Consider the following 11,113-nt stretch of genomic DNA (forward strand, 5'->3'; position numbering starts at 1 on the left):
TGGAGTTTAATAGGCCATTCGGTTTTTCTTTTTTTTACTCGCTCTGGGGATTTCTTCCTGCCATTTTGCTTTCATGTTGTAAATCAAATCAAAAGAAGTGGGAGCTTCCATGCTTGCAAACTTAATAAGAGGGAGTATAATTTTTCTAGTCTAATTATTGATACCATTCATTCGTAAAACCACAGTCATAGATCGTGTAGTTTTGACTTCCTGGCTTGAATTTTTCTTTATTCCAGCTGAATATGCTCTGAGTAGGAATTTGTATGTGATGTTATTTCTTTGGTAGACCATCCTCAAGCTGTATTAGAATTCAGTTATTAATTGAGCAGATGTCAATACTCTTCACACTGTACTGGACTGCACTGGATTGCTGGAGGTGAAAGGGCAGCCTCGGTTTACATCTGATGAAGGACACCATAGCCCAGTAAGCACTTCGTCTTGAATGAATGTGGACCGAGGAGGTTGAGTTTATTCAGCGATGAGCAATTAACACAGAAGACTTCCCTGCCAACTCCAGCACTTCTGCCTTTCATCAGCCAAACAAGGCTTAACTTGAATGGATGTTTTCATGCACTGAGTCAGAGCATAGAGAGGCCTTTGAGCCTTGAGGGCTTCTCTCTCCACTTCACAAACAGATGTGGAGAATGAATGACAAATATGCATCAGCAGGAACTTATTCATTTCTGAGTTGATGAATAATTCCAAATGTCATTGGCATGATAATGTTATTCATCTGTGGCCAAAGTGTAGAGGATGATGGACAGGTGCTTAAAATATCTGCCAGGTTTGGAAAAGGATACAAAATACGCTCCCTATATTCACAGCCACCCCTTTTTTTCTTATCCAGTGGTATTTGACTCCATATGCCAGTAGGTAGGGGGCCACTGGCATATGGTCTGGTTCAATGGAGGGACTGGTTCAATGGACTGGTTCAATGGAAAGAGATCTTCTTGGAGGGGACATGGTTTCATGTGCTGCCTGCATCCGGTGGAGGGGGCTTTCGCTTCTTTGTGTGGTCTGGTTTCTGGCCGCAGCCCGGTGCCATATGCAACTTGAATCCAGATCCCTCTTCTCAATACAGAATGCCAGAATTGATAGGTTTCGGCCAAGCACTATGGAGGATATTTGTTTGTTTATTTCTTTATTATCTCCACTCAGTCTGGATTCCGGCTAAGGTAGATTTGTCCAGAAGCTGCTGATTTTGCTATAATAGCACTAAACTAAAGAACATTTTCCAGTCTGTTGGGAAGAGTGCCAGAAGACTGTGCTGGGGATGTGGAATTGTCAAAACATATTCCCACATTAATAATTATAGATGAACAATATTGGCTGCAATGCCAGACAAGGAAGAAGTATATTGGCTACTCTGCTTAAGAGTCATAACTTCTTCTTTCTTACTAGCTTGGTGGAATCCTTATTATTCCTCTGGTTGTGAGGAATTTGGTTTTGAGTTTACACCATTGGGGATGAGGACCACAGCTGTATCAAATCCCAGGTTTCTTATGGCTCCATCTGCCATCTTGCAGCACCTTGTATTTTTTTTAAAGAAAGTTTGACTTTTTTTACCCATTCTTTTCTTTTCCAGCCAAGATAACTATAAGTTATCCATATGACCTAGTAGATCTCTTTTCTTGAAGATTCCTTTGATCTAAGATACAGTCCAGTCAAGATCAGGTAGAAAGATTAATAACTGCAAAAAGAGAGCACAGTGGCCTAGGATAGTAGATCAAGTAGGTATGCCAGCTACTGGGCACAATATCCCCTAGCTGTACTGTATCACAATTCTAAATTTGCATCTATACTTACAATAATTTAGGACAAGCAAATTGTTATATAACAATATATAATACCTCTCCCTTCCCCACACCAGAAGATCAATGTGGATGACATAGAAAATTCTCTTCATTTTATTCATGCAACAACAACAACCATGTGAAATAGATAAGACTAAGGGAATGAATGGCAACAGGCTTTCATAACTGAGAGCAGATTGGATCAACATTTTAGTGAACACACTACACTGGCTATAAAGAAATACACATACATCTTTTTATCCCCTATCTTGTAATTCCTTTCTTCTTTTTGTAGCATAACTATTCTAGAAAAAAAAGCCAATTTGGTGTAGACACAAAGAGATTTAGACACAATGTCAGCTGGGTGACCATGGGCCAATCACTCTCAGCTCTAGGAAGGAGACAATGGCAAACCACTTCTGAAATCTTGCCAAGAACAAAGCAGCTACTTGCCCAGGAAGTCACCAGGAGCAAACACTGACTTGAAGATGCATTGGGTACAGAGATTCATTGGTTCCTTTCTAGTTGGATGTATATATTGCTGGCTTCACCACCTGCAAAGGTTTTGGTATAGTGCTTGGATTCTATTGCTCATAGTTCACAATTTTGCCATGGTGGTTTGCTGTCAACTTCCAAGAACAAATTTCTGAGAATTGGTATCTATTGCCTGAAAGAAGGAGGCTCAAAAACAGAGGGAGAAAAAGTAAGGTTAAAAAAATCCATGATGCTATATTCTTAAGATGCTATATTTTTTATATAAGGTGAAATTTTAAATATTTTGACATTATTTGGAAATATGTTAGCCAATACTGTTTCTTCTTTTCAAATGTCCTACTTATATGTACACATATATGTGTGTTCTTATTATGTATAATCAGTTTAGAGCAGTTTCTCTCTCATTTCAAGGCAGAAAATTTTAACAGTAAATATATTCTGTGATGCCATCCAAAACATTTTTCTTCTAAACCTCCTGGAAGCATTTGTCTAGCCAGTGCGGAATATTTACTTCATTTATTCACATATTAATATTAATAGTACGTATTAATAATATGCATATCACATATTAATATTACTGTAATACGTATTCATGTTTTATTTTGTTCCAGCCATGCCTACACTTTTTGGGCATTTTTTAGTTTAGCATACAAGATTGAAGACTGCCTTCAGCTCAACATATGTTCTTACCTTGCCCTGTTCCACACGATTGATGGATCAAATATAGATGTATAGGCCAGAGATGAATTCCTCCTGCTCTTCTCATTGCTGGATGAGGGGACACGATCATAATCAAAGTTAAAATCACTATAGTTAAAATAAGGATGGAAAGTGCATAAGGTATATTGACACTGATTGCAAATAAATAAGAGAAAGATCTATAAAAGTCTATTAGTCATGTTAGCTACATGTAGACATCAAGTCCCAAGGCAGCACTTCTCTGCTAACCAGGTACAGGAAACTGCTTATCTTGGTCATTATAAAATTCCTGAATTCCTAGATGACCACAGTTTAAATCAGAGGACTCACCTTATGGTCTCCATCTCTTATCTTTTTCCAGTACAGGCAGTCCTTGTTTAGCAACTGCCTTCTTTGCAGTTACAACGGTTATGGAAAAGTAACTTTCTGACTCATCTTCACATTTATGATATTTGCAGGTCTGTTAAGCAAAGGAAAGCTGAAGTGTGATGACCAGGGGCTGGGCACGGAAGCAACACAGCTGGAACAAAGGCTTAACTCCCCTTTATTTATCCAACTTTCCCCCAAAAGTCCCACCATTCACTGCAAGTCCAGGAGCCAATCTCTAAACATGCACCTCCAATAGTTCCTGGTTGCTATTAGTCCAGAGGAGCAGCATGGTTCTGAGAACAGCCACAGTTCAGGGAATTTGGTTCCAAGGACTCCTAATCACAGGAAGAGTTCACTGGGACTGCAGCACAATCCAGAGCAGAACTGTGTTGCTGTGAACTCGCACATAGCCAGGCCAGGTAAGCAAGGCAAGCAGGGCAAGGCAAGCAAAATATCCAGACATCGGTAACAGCACATGAGACTGGAAAAAGGCAACACTTGCTCCTGACAAGTGCCCCTCCAAATGGTGTCTCTTTAAATCTCATTCCCCAGGTTAGCTTTGTGAAGTGGGGTGGGACGCCCTCCTCCCCAGTCGTTGGGTTGCCCTGCACTGATCCTGCCTCCTCTCCATTCTCTGTGCTGGGGATGGGGGGGAGGGAAAAGTAATTGCTTGTCGCTGGAGCTCTGTCACTCTTCTGCTCTGCTGCCTGCCCTCTTCTCCCCCCTTGCTTGGTCATCCTGCACTCTCTCTCATTTGCTGGTGATCCTTCCCAGGCCTGAGGGATTTAGGACTGCTTCGTCCTAATTCCTCCGTTGGTCCTAGCTCCATCTCATCCTCCTTCTCGGACCCAGGCTCTGACAGGGCCACGACATGAAGAAAGATAATAAGCACGGTTGTGGTTTCACATGGTGACTGCTTCACTTAATGAGTAGCTGCTCCCCATTGTGGTTGCTAAATGAAGATTATCTGCATACTTTATTCCCTCTTTATGGGTGCCTTTTCCAGATTATTTTGTTGATTATCAAGTGTGCATACTGAGTTAACAGACTTTTGCAAGTTAGCAAGTTTTTCTATGATAGTATACCAAAAAGAGACAAGGACAAGTTAAATGACATGCATATCTATCTATCTATCTATCTATCTATCTATCTATCTATCTATCTATCTATCTATCTATCATCTCCATCCTCCGGGAGGCTAGTTATCCCATCCCGGTGAAGTTGCAAAACTCACAAAATCCACTAGATGATAGCAAAGAAATGCAGAAAATGTAGCTCTTGCTACTATCTAATAGTTGTCTGGCTTTTTAAGGCTTGTTTGGGCGGGGGTGGGGGGGGCTGCAGATTTTGGCCATGGTTCACTTAGATTTGATTTGCAGCCAAACTCAGTCATACTCATATTGCAGGTTCCCTCTTTTCGAAACTGATTGCTGGAAGCGTAGACAGACTTGTTCATTCAAATGTTAATCACAGACATCTGTGCAACTAAAGGAAATACCTGTTGGTCAGTTCATGTCGATACTCATTTTTAAAACCAACATCACTCTCCGGTAATATGTTTCTCTATGTTGTGACAAGCACTACAAAGTGAGGGAGATTTGATACCTGAATCAGATCCATGCCGGGCCACAATCAGCAGGACATCCTGATTGGATTAGGCAGCACAATGTAGTTCCATCCCCAGTTACAGCCATTGTCAAAGGACCCACTTGTGAGGGCGTCCCACTGCAGGATTGGCAATCACCATTTGCAACCCTGGATTGCTGGATGAGGAGCTGCTGGAGCTGCCAAGCTACATAGAACCTATATCATGGAAATTATGTGTAAAATTATAGCATGTGACTGTACTTTTCTCTTCCTTACAGAGGAGGTGCTGTAGCCAATTTGGCTACATTTTCATTTTCTAGGACTACATCATACCTCAACAATCAAGGAAGTGTGAACACAAAACCTCAGATGGTGAACCATGTCCCTTCCTGGGCCTCACTATATCAGATTCCCATAGCTTCTTGCTCCAAGCCATGCCAGTCTAAGCATGAAGAGGACATGGAGAGAGAACAGTTTGGAGGAATGCTGTGTACATTGAGGTAAATGAAAGGACCTGGCTTGGCTATAGGAGGAGAATGAGGCAACCAAAATCCTGTGGCTTAAGTAGGTACTCCAGAGGAACCCTATTATTTTTAATTCAAACTGTTTTAAAGAAAAGGATAAAAAAGGATAAAAGGAGAGGGAGATAACAAAAAAAGATAAATACCTGGAGAGGAAACATCTACTTACCCACATACATACATACATACATACATACATACATACATACATACGCATACATACGTACATACAGTTCCAACAGTTTATAAGATATAGTTTAGTTTAGTTCCAACAGTTTGTAAGATATAGCTTAGAAGCCAAATATAGAAGGCAAGGCTGCTATTAAAGACAGTAGTGGAGACTTTTTATATATATAAAAGGAAGAAATGGCAACCTTTATTCTCTGGAAAGAGGAGGTAAGTTCCATAGCCAAAGATTAGATGGATCTTGGGTTTGCAGAACCCTTTGCTCTTTCATTGGCACTTGTCCTGTATTTACAGCAAGCACACAATAATAATAATAATAATAATAATAATAATAATAATAATAATAATAATAATAATAATAATAATAATAATTTTATTTCTATACCGCCCTTCTCCCGAAGCACTCAGGGCGGTGTGCAGCCTATTAAAAAGACAAAAATATACAGACATCAATTACAAATAATTAAAATTATTAAATAATTTCGGCCCGAATTAAAACCCAAAAATTTTAAAACCCCAATTTAAAATCATTTACATTGATAGCCCGGCCTGGCGGAACAGCAGGGTCTTGAGGGCAGAGCGAAATACACGGAGGTCGGAGATCTTGCGCAATTCTGGGGGCAGTTCATTCCACAGGGCAGGAGCCCCCACAGAGAAGGCCCTCCTCCTGGGTGTCGCCAGCTGACATACCTTGGCCGATGGCACCCTGAGGAGCCCCTCTCTGTGGGAGCGGACTGGCCGGTGGGAGGCTACTGGTGGCAGAAGTCGGTCTCAAAGGTACCCGGGTCCTAAGCCATGGAGTGCTTTAAAGGTGGTGACCAACACCTTGAATCACACCCGGAAGACCACTGGGAGCCAGTGCAGCTTGCGCAGGAGAGGTGTCACGTGGGCACAACGAGTCGCGCCCATAACCATCCGCGCGGCCGCATTCTGGACCAGTTGGAGCCTCCAAGTGCTCTTCAAGGGGAGCCCCATGTAGAGAGCATTACAGTAGTCCAGCCAGGAGGTGACCAGGGCGTGAGTGACCGTGCGCAAGGAGTCCCGGTCCAGAAAGGGCTGCAACTGGCGAATCAGGTGAACCTGATAAAAAGCCCCCCTGGCCACGGCCGTCATATGTTCTTCTAAAGACAGCCGTGCGTCCAGGAGGACGCCCAGATTACGAGCCCTCAAGGCAGACCCTGAATTGCACAAGACCATGCTCACACCAGGAGTTGGTTTCCATGGCCAGAACTGGAGCTCTTATACACACAAATCTGTTTCTGCTTTCCTTACAGTGTTCTTGATTTTAGTAGTTTCATTTAGGAAAGAGGAAAGGCCCTTGGTTTTGTACAATTGTTAAAGTGCTCAGAGTTGAAAAACTTGGTTCATTTGTCCCAGCTCATTGGGAGCTCTTCCAAGGATTTATCTTCTGTTGCTCCTGCCTTAGTCTCTGTAAATACCCAAGAGCTCTTGTTAAGGAACATTTACTCTGTGTAGCATTAATTGCTCCAGGGCTTCTTTGAGCATTACTTGATTCTGTTTGTTGCCAAACAGTGATTCCAGGTTGGCGGTTGAAGCTGTTTCCTATCATTGATTTCTTTAATCTCCTGGTTTTTAAGCAAGTAGCCTATAGGCAGGATGGCAGGTTCTCTGTGGAGCAATTTACATGATCTTTTTCGATTTCCAATTTGTAGGATTAGCTGGTGTAGTAAGGCAGATGTTTCTTTGCCAAGCTAATTCAAGGGCAACAAGAATGCAGATCAATTCCAGATGGTAATGGAGCCAAACATATAGTCCTGCTGTTCACATTACTTATCTCTTTAAACATTTGCTTTCATTATTGCAGCTAAGAAGTCAGAGAAAGTATCTCTCTTTCTGTGTGTTTACGTGTATGCCTGTGCATTCACACACATGTATACATACATGATATATACATACACACACAGAGTGCATGCTTAAAAAAAAAGTATTTGTAACATAATTTCCCTCTTAATTTCCCCCCTTATTTCATTCTAGAAAACAGATAGGCAATGGATATGCAAACCAAACACCCCTGAGTTTGTTAAAGTGCTCGGAGTTGTGGGTACTCTTATCAATGGAAGTTTTCAAGAAAAGATTGGACATTAATTTGTCTGAGATGGTATAAGGACTCCTGTCTTGGACAGGGGTTAGACTAGAAGACCTCCAAGGTCCCTTTCAGCCCTAGGATTCTATGATTATAACAGTACTTTATCAAAAATGTTATAAAGTTGTGGAATTGTGGCCCTTTAGGCCATTTGATGTCCTCAACAGTTTAGTCTGTATAAGAAATCCAACTCCCTATAGAGTGCATTTTATTTTGTTACCTTATAATTAGCATTTTTTTTAAAAAATGTAAAACTATAAGAGGCTGTGAAATGATCCCTAACACCCCTCCCTCTAAAAAGCCTTTTCTATTCACTACTACACTAAAAGTACAGTATAGGTGTAAGGATGAAAGTATATGTGCAAGGGTCATTTTGTGTTCTTGATCTCCATTCATTTATTTGATATCTAAGTACATGTCTTTGAAGGGAGTCCAAAGAACCATTTCACTGAAATAATGATTGTGGAGAAATTACTGGTAGAATTTCTTGCCATCAATGAAAAATTCTGTGTTGTGCCCTTAACATGTAAAGCCTACCTGTATGAAAAATGTATGCATGTTCTAGCACATACTGTATATGTAGCTTTTCCAGGCAAGGGTGCATATTGGGCTATGAAATGTGCTTCCTAGATGTAGCAAACACACACACACACACACGTACACCAGTTTACAAGGGTACTGTGGAATAGCATTATTAGTGGCTACACCTGATGGCCATGGAATATTGTAAAATGCAAAGCAATGTGCCTTGTGTATCAGCTATAAGTGGGCCATAAATGAAATATATCCTACCTATAAGCTTCCTAAATGCAAGTGGTTAGCCCCTATGTCATATACAATGCTGATAGTGTGTGTACACACACACACACACACACACACATATATAATGTCTTTTTCTTTTTCGTAGGCTTCTATGTGCATATTCTTTCTAGCCAGGTTTTACCTACATAAGCTAAGATGTTCTACAGCCCTGGTTCTGTGAAATCTCATTCACAAGTTTCTGGGCTTTTTGTTTCTGGTGACAAACAGCAACTCTGTGCTGCTTTTTGGGAGACTCAGATAGCTATTTCTGCCTTGTAAGGCGTCATCAGTGAGCCACACCTTCTTCTCTTCTTTTATGCACATAAAAGCCTACGAAAAAGAAAAAGACACATTGTACCTTTACAGGGAGGATACCTGAGAAGAGAAACCTGAGAAACCTGGGTAGAAAGAATATGCATATATATATATATGTTTTTCTTCTAGCCAGGTTTTCCCTACATAGCCAAGGGGTTTTTTTTGTTTTTTTTTTGTAGCTCCAGCTCAGTAGAATCACATCTACTCGGTTCTGGGCTTTTTTCCTTTCTGACACCTAGCAAGCTCTAACTGCTAGGTGGGAGACCTAAATAGATCCATTTCTAGCTCGTTAGCTGTCATCAGTAGGCCACACCCATGTCTTATGTATCCTCCCTGTAAAGGTACAGTATCAATTTTCTTACTTCTTCGTAGGGTTTATGTGTGTTTTTCTTCTAGCCAGGTTTTCCCTACGTAGCCAAGGTTTTTTTTTTTTTTTTTTTTTTGTAGCTCCAGCTCAGTAGAATCACATCTACTCGGTTCTGGGCTTTTTTCCTTTCTGACACCAGCAAGCTCTAACTGCTAGGTGGGAGACCTAAATAGATCCATTTCTAGCTCGTTAGCTGTCATCAGTAGGCCACACCCATGTCTTATGTATCCTCCCTGTAAAGGTACAGTATCAATTTTCTTATTCTTCGTAGGGTTTATGTGTGTTTTTCTTCTAGCCAGGTTTTCCCTACATATATATATATGTCTTTGGTTATTCGGGTCTTCTCCCACGTAAAATTGGAAGTGTCTTGGCGACGTTTCGACGAAGTCTCATTCGTCATCTTCAGGCTGGTGTTCTCGGCTTCATGCTTCCAGGCGCAATGTGTAATCGCAGCTGTTTCTTCCTTTTAACCGCAGGTTAAAAGGAAGCAGGTTCTTCAAAGCCGCAGGTTCTTCAAAGCCTTATGGAAAGACATTATGATACCATTATCATTAGCAAACAGCAAAAGGTGGGAGATTTGATCTTTAGAAGGCATAACCTGTTTAATCCCTCTCCTTTGCAGTGTCCTGGTTTTCATAACAACAACAACAACAACAACAACAACAACAACAACAACAACAACAAAAGGATGATGAAACTGGCATAAAAATAATGTATTCAAGACTCACCCATAGCAAAACCAATAATTTCCTGGAGTAAACTAAAATACATCTTTTTTTTCCCCTCAGTGGCACAGCAGGATGAATTCTTTTTCTTGATCATTTGCAAATGGCCTGTTGCCAATCAAGATCAAAAGTTGTAAAAGGCTCACCCTTAGAGGAGCCATTAATCACTGATGACCCAACTTTCAGGAAGAAAATATCTAGAATTCCTAGAAGTGAGATTCATGGAAGGTAATGAGAGAATGAATGTATTTGAAGACTGATAAAGGAGGCTTCTGGGAGAAACTTTTTACTGTGGCTGACCTCTATTCCCATCCATAGTTATGATTCTCTTCTTTTTTCCTCTTATCTAGGTAATCACAGTAGCTATCCAAAAGATATATAAAACATAATGAGATGGACCAGGCATAAACCAAGCACATTGTGTTAAAAATTATTATGCAAGAGGTTAAAATGAAATTTTATCTTCCATTTTATCATCATTCCTGTTGCTTCAGCCATTATTTTTCATTAGGCAAAAATATATATATATATTAAGAAGGGAAAGAAGGAATTGATATCTTTTGGTTGATCACATGAAGACACATCCATTTGGAGGCATCTATGTTACATGCAGCTTATTCACTCAAAGACCTGAAATTTGATTGTTCCTGTTTGGCTAGTTGAAAAACTATTTCCTTTCTATTTCTCTTTGTGAATAGAAGAAAACATGGGCTATCCTAGGTCAGGGCCCTCCCCCCCTCCTTTCCAAAAAAGCAAGGATAACGGGCGAGTTGGTTGAATACCACATTCCATGGTGACAATTAGCAGACTCTTCTGCTGTCAACAACTGATAGATTCTTAGGACAGCCATTCATTTTGTTTAATTGTGTATAAATTTTTAACCTGTTGTTCATTAAACACAACAACAGCACTGTTAGAAGCCATTTACAGCTTTAAAAATATACAATCCAGTTGAATCCTCTAAAGTAACAAGGTTTAAGCCATAAGCGGTTTAAAGGCTGAAATACAGGACAATAACAAATATTTTCAGAAGGTTTAACTAATTGGCTGGGTGAGTGGATATCTCTTCAGATGGTACAGAAAGTTGTTCAGCCTCAACCATCTCTGAAAAGTGAGGGAATTACATCACCGGGGCATTTGTATGATGGATA

General features: G+C 40.5%; 1 long non-coding RNA gene across 2 annotated transcripts; it reads right to left on the reverse strand.

Annotated features, from left to right (window-relative positions):
- Positions 1–1,884: 1,884 nt before the first annotated feature.
- On the reverse strand, positions 1,885–5,152 carry LOC117660557 (uncharacterized). 2 transcript variants are annotated; one of them, XR_015731959.1, is made up of 3 exons: positions 4,962–5,152; positions 3,318–3,447; positions 1,885–3,056 (listed from the first exon to the last, which is right to left on the reverse strand). It is a non-coding gene; the product is annotated as an uncharacterized LOC117660557 (long non-coding RNA). The 2 variants fall into 2 exon arrangements; XR_015731958.1 differs by lacking the exon at positions 4,962–5,152 and having other exon boundaries at positions 3,318–4,069.
- Positions 5,153–11,113: the final 5,961 nt, after the last annotated feature.

The sequence above is a fragment of the Pantherophis guttatus genome, chromosome 2, assembly GCF_059756535.1.
Source record: "Pantherophis guttatus breed Tessera chromosome 2, ASM5975653v1, whole genome shotgun sequence".
In the NCBI taxonomy this organism is placed as follows: Eukaryota; Metazoa; Chordata; class Lepidosauria; order Squamata; family Colubridae; genus Pantherophis; species Pantherophis guttatus.